The following is a 6,786-nucleotide window of genomic DNA, read 5'->3' on the forward strand; positions in this document are numbered from 1 at the left end:
TTGGGATTCTATGGATTAGATTGCTTTGGGGGCGATGGGAGAAAAAAATTTCTGAAGAAGGGGGCGATGGGACAAAAAAAGTTGGGAAACTATGAGATAAATACCAATTGTGGAACGACTGCTGCCATCTAATACTCATAAAAGAAATTAAAACTCATCTAGTACTACTCTTGAAACCTAGATGGCAGTTAACCTTTGTTTAAGGAAATACTTTTCGCGCTATGAAAAAGAAACTGCTTGAAAGGAAAGAGACGCAGTAACGTATGTACATTTCATATTGATCGTATTTCATACTGATCATCTGGACAACCATTATAGCGGTTTCTTTTCCCAACAGGCTCTTTTTAAGGAGAATTTGGGTTGAATCAGGGCTCTGTAGCAGTTCACCACGTGGGTCGCCATGTTTGTTGACATATGAAGATTGAGACGGCTTGAACCAGTGGTAAAAAATAATCCTATCTCATGAATTTGCTGCCATCTATGATTTATAAATAGTACTATTTCATGGTTTTATAGTTTGCTTTCCAAATACTAGATAGCAGCATCAGTTCTATTTATCATTCATTTATGAAGTTCTAAAAATTTCTGGGGCTAGATGGCACCTGCATTCACTTTGACCAACAAAAAACAAACTGTTTCCTGGATTTGTTGCCCTATTTTTTTCTAATTTTTTTGTGATTCATTATTGAAGTTCTGGATAAATGGCAGGACGCAGCAAGAGCTGCAGTATTTTGACATGGGACTTCAAATTGCAGTAGTACTAAACTGACTATACATTTTTTTCCGAGAAACTTATGGGAATTTGTGATCACAAATGCGGATGAAATAAGGAAATATGGGCGATTGACAATTGTCGCCAAAAATGACACCGAAGTTTAACAAAACTACTAATTAAAGCAAATCTCAGAAAAATTGCTTAATGGGTGGGGGAGTCAGACTTGAAGGTCTAGAGGGAGGGGCCTATGATTCTAATGTCACACTCGTATAATATGTGCAGGTCACCCAAACACATTTTCGATGTTGTGTCCCCCCCCCCCCACCACAAAAGTGAGGATCCAGAGGGTGGAGCAATGATTGCTCCTCCTAAGAGCCAAACTGTTCTGGAAAATGTATCTGTTCTGTGAAATACGAGACTATCTAAAGAACACACACAATGTGTCAAATACATTGCCCGAATTCATGCCTGCTTCTGATATTTTCGCTGCTGAAAATGTCTACCTGTTATTTTTGAAGCTGAAGATGTCTGCCAATAGTTCATTCGCAGCTGCCTGCCTCATCTGTTCCATTCATAGCTGAAGATTCCTGCCTCATCTGCTCCATTCATAGCTGAAGATGCCTGCCTCATCTGCTCTATTCTTAGCTGAAGATGCTTGCCTCGAATTCATTCTTAGCTGAAGCTGTCTGCGTCCGCTTCATTAGCAGCTGAAAATACCCGATTCCACTTCATTAGCATATGAAGATACCTTCGCTATATTCACAGCTAAAAGGTGCTTGCCTTTGCCTCAGGGCAGATCCAGAAGAGGGTATATCGAAGATATTCGAAAAAATCTTTGCCCATAATAGTTACTCTATAGGAGAATATACATACAGCGGATCCCGCTTATAACATTTTTGAAAAAAACCTGTCATAAAAAACATAAGCGAGAAAACACTGTAAACCGGAAATCTTAATGAGTATCAGTAATAATTGAGACCACGGAAATGAGTCAAACTAAGTGGGGAACATTCTAAATGAGAACGTTTTATAAGCAGAATTGACTATACATATACAGGAGTCTTTACCCTAGAATGATACCTAAAAATCTTTGCTTAATAACACCTGTATGAACCTACATCTCTTAGACATATAGGTATATCATTCTATAATTAATGATTCAAGTTGGGTGGAACAGAGGCAACCTCGGATTACTGAAAACTCAGATTATCTAGAAAATAATAAAAAAGGCCAAATCAGACACACAGTTAGACTCGCATCGCAAGTACCCTGGTTCGAACTCACCGTTGACGCAGTGGTGGTCAGCTGAAGTTGGTTTTCTGTGGTTCTCAACTTTGAGGTGCAAGCAAGCCGATCTCCTCATTTAAAAGACTTACCACACGCAGCATCAGGCCTACAACAGTACAATTATACAATCATTACACGTCACTCATAGTTAAAAAAAAATCGATGCCACACTGCACATAACATACATTACACAGAGACAAACTTCACATTAGGTTCACAACACGTACATCCACATTACAACATGCATCAGTTCGTTAGAAATTCTGTAGAGGAATACAGACGAGGTGCATGTGTGGTTTATTAGTAATAGCATATGTACAATGAATTCTGTTTGTGAGACTTTCACATTTAAAATGTTCGTCCAATTTCGTACGACTTATTTTTGTGGCTCCAACTATTACTGATAGTCATTGAGATTTCCTGTTTACATCGTCTTCCCCACACTGAGGGGTTGGAGCACCAACCTCTCAGTGAGTGTAAAAAGGAAAAATTTTAATGTTTCCGTTTGGAATCTGCAATAAATTGTAGGTCCCAGTCAGGGCCGTCTTAAGAGCATCATTGGCCCCTGGGCCAAGTAATTTTCTGGGCCCCACCTGGTTAATTCTAGAAAATTTAAACTAGATCTTATTTTTGTGGGGCCCTCTCTTCTCTTGAGGCCCGTGTGAGCCCATGCGTTAAGAAGACGCTGGTTTTATATATTTTTTTAATTTGCCCTTGTGCGCAGAAAATGACCACTACTACTGAACCACACATGCACCTCGCCCATATTCCTCTGTGGAACTTCTAACAAATTGGTAATGTGGGAATGTGTAGTAAGAACCTGAAGTGAATGCTTGTTGTGTGTAGTGCTTCCATCTGCCATCAATTTTTCTAACTATGGGTGAAGATAGTGTAATGATTGAATAATTGTATTGTTGTAGGCCTCTTGATCTCTGTGGGGAGATGTTTTAATGGGACGATCAGCTCCATTTGTGCCTCAAAGTTGGGAACCACAGAAAATCAACTTCAGTCGACCACCCTTATGGCGACGGTGGGGTTCAAACCTGTAGTCTGTCACTACGACTACTCTACCACCATAGCGAAGTGCAGAAAATGGCTGTGGTGCGACAAAAATGATCAAATAGAGTTTTAATTTCTTCCTGTTATTTTAAGTCATCATTTTAGAAGCATAGCGCTAGTAGGCATGAATCCAACTTAAGTGATTTAGTATAAATGGCTATTGAATAATTTTTATACGGGACTACGCCCTACTAGTGCATGTGCATAGGGCCTATTCAAATCAACAGAGTGGGAGTTGTTTTATTTTTAAGCTTGTGGCTCCCCCCCCCCCTGCAACCACGGCCGCCATTTTAACTTTTTCCAGAGGGGAACAAAGAACATGTACTCAATGTATGTTGCATATGTATATTTGCATATATATATATATATATACCATTTTTAGTGTATTTTAAAAAGCCGAAGGGCAATGGCCTCCCCCTGACCCCACAAATGATGGGCCTGCCCGCAACCACGGGAAATTTCTGATATCCGTGAAAAAATCATCCAAAAATGGTACTTGTAGAAAATTTATTAGCATTTGTAGGACATTCTAAGGGTTCAACAAATGAAAGAATAATTTGCAAGTTTTTCTTATAAATTCAGTGTAGTGGTTTTCCTAATGTTAAATACTTGTATTTTTAGCAATAGATGGCATCTCGTTCATTCTGGATTGTTTGGTGGGAACAATTCTGAACCATTTCAATTTTGAAGTATATATATGTCTTCCACACCTTCACCCGATTTCCTTGAATCTTCAATTTTTTTTTTCAACTGCTGTGGGAGTACGTTAACGGAATGCTTCTCATTTTGGACTTGACTTCTTTTTTACCCTGAATTCCTCAGGCCCCATATTTTTTTTTCTCATGCCTTTCCCCCTCCCCCACAAGGGTGGGGCTGATAGGGCTTTATTCCTGAGGCCTGGAACAATTTATAACATTTTTTTTCACCCTGTAAATTCACTATGAAGGACCCTGCTGCCATATGCGGAAAATCATGCTTCTAATTTTTCCTACATTGATTGATTTTTAGATTCTTTCGGTATTTCATGTCTATAACATTTTTATTCGTGGCGAAGATGTTATATAAAATTGAGGGTTGTGTTCTCTGACCACATCACTGTTTCATATTTTCGAGTTAAAAGGAGGAGAATCAGATAACAGAGTATAAACAAGTTTACACAAGCTCAAGATCGAAGTAAACATCTACGAAAAAGACCCCCCCCCCAAAAGCGAAAGATCACAACTGAAAAGAAAAAAATCAGATTTATCTACTTGTCAACTAAATCACTAGAAACTAATCGTGCCCTTGATATCTGCATACTTTTTAGAGTACTTAATAACTTAAAATTTAGTTAACTACTAAATCACTTGAGTGTAAACTCAAAATGAGCACATCTGGTAACTCTATTGAGGTTTCAACATAGGCGGAGATGGACTTGAAAGTCTGTCCCCCGGGGGGGGGGGGGAGGAAGAGGGCAAGATGATGTCAATAGTTGGCTCTACCATTGACACCTTCTCCCACCCCCCACTTCCATCCATAGGTTTCACTGTATGATTTTACAATAATGGAGCCTCATTTATACGACATTCATAAGGCTAGGTCAAAACATTGCATGAATGTGAAAACATCATATTAAAAGTCGCACAACGGTGAGACTTAAAAAAAAAAAGCAGTTTTCCTTTCTATTTCCCTCAATAGAAGACATACAGAAAATAACTTATTATAAAATTTAAAGTGTTCAATTGCAGCTGCAATTCTGTTATGAAAAAATCATTTCAATCACACTCGAAAAAATAAAAAAAACAATTGAATGTTAAAATTAAATTTCAGATCGCTTAGGGAAATAAAATTAACAGAACATTACCTTCGCTTATATCTCAAGTATCGATCCTTCGAAAACAAAAGAAAACAAAAAACAATAGCTAGAATTTTAGCTAGAACCAGCAAGTGAGGTACCGCAATGAAAGAAAATTCTACTGGAAATTATCAAAAGAACTGATATGGTGTGCGTGTGTGCACCGTATGTGTCTCTTATTGGCAGACCTGTGTGTTTCTGACATGAGCAAACGAGGCACGTGCCCAGGGACACACAAATTTTCAGGGCCCTGAAAATGGCTGCCTTTTGTATTTTAAGCACAGCCACCCCCTCTGCATTTACCTCAAAAATGACTTATAAAGATGACATATAAAGCCTCCCACCCAAAAAATAATAATATTTTCCCATTTCCCGAACTTACGAGGAACAAGCCCTGCTCTTCCCTCCAAATGCTCACACAATGGTTTTTCCCACCTTCTGGGGATAACGCTGAAAACATTGGGAGGAAAAAATTCTGACTGGATATCTGTCTTTCAAACAATTAAAACCTGTTTCTTCGGGGCTTGTCACAGCTGCATATTCTCAGAAACAAGCAATAAAAAAAAATCACTCGTGTCCTGTCTAAATGGTCATCACAGAACTCACTGACTACTTTTGTACATGTCAGATCACCCTAAAATTTATGGCTCTCGGAGTGACAATATGCAAGAAGAGCTGTTTCAGCAAGTTGTCACTGCCTATAAAAGTTGTGTTCCTTTGATGGATAAAAATAACATTTTTAAAAAAGGATCTGGAGTTTTTGAGTCAAAGTGAAATGTTGAATAATTGAGGTTTTGCATCAAACAAATGAATGCTTTTGACATTAAAATGTATAGGAACCAATTGTGACCGAAACCAAACACATATAAATAAGGTTCTACTGAAGTAATGGTCATTATAAACCATTAAATGTGTGAGAATTCGCTACATCATATTAGATGATTTTTGTTCAATTCTTTCAGGTAAAACAATTACGTATCAAGAATAGGTCGACAGCGATTGAGTTTCCATGTTTGGCTTGCACTTCTAAAAAAAATAGAATCATTTAACGTGACTTGCTATAGCCAAGTCTTGTCTAATGGTTAGATGACTACTTCACATTCCAACTACATTTAATGTTTCCAAAATAATTTGTGAGAAACATTTGAATCCAACGTACACACAATTGAATTTACAATAGAAACTTGTATTACATCTCGTGTGACTAAGGCTAGCGTTTATTTTATCAAATCGGATGTACAAAGAGACAAAATGCATTCTACAAACACATCACCTTGTATATATTCAAACATTCACATGTTATATAAGTACAATCGGCATCAAAAAAAATTTTTTTTTTTTACAAAGGAGGAAAAAAATCTAAATGAATTGTACGAAGTGGTTGTTGGAAAAGCAAAAAAGTTGGCAGTGCATAAAAAATGGCAGGTGGAGCATTGATATAAAAAATAAGCAGCTTCTCATAAACTTGCACACAATGTATGTTGATGAGAAGAGGCATGCAAAATTTTAAAACACCACATGACAGATAGTTGCAAAAATTGCAGATAATGGTAAAAATTGAATTTTTCTGGACTATTGCATTTCATATGCCTTGTTGATAACTAAAAATCCTGTATTTACTCCAATCCAACGCTTCACTACACAAATACATATGTTTTTAGTTATGCACATTTTAAATTAAACTCCTCCTTTTCTGAAATGGAGCTGTATAAAAAGGTTAGAGATTTAGAAAGGGAAAAATGTGAATTAGATTCAACTAAGATATCCCTTCCCGACGACATGCATTTCGCTTATTTAAAATATATATTATGAAGCACTGGCATAAACAGGAGGGGGGGGGGGCATGAGCTGAGATTTTAGTGTTGTTTTGCAGTAAGTAATGGGAAAGGGG

Source organism: Pholcus phalangioides, unplaced genomic scaffold, assembly GCF_987345545.1.
Source record: "Pholcus phalangioides strain wild (caught in Gottingen) unplaced genomic scaffold, Ppha-v1.0 ptg000001l_1, whole genome shotgun sequence".
Lineage (NCBI taxonomy): Eukaryota > Metazoa > Arthropoda > Arachnida > Araneae > Pholcidae > Pholcus > Pholcus phalangioides.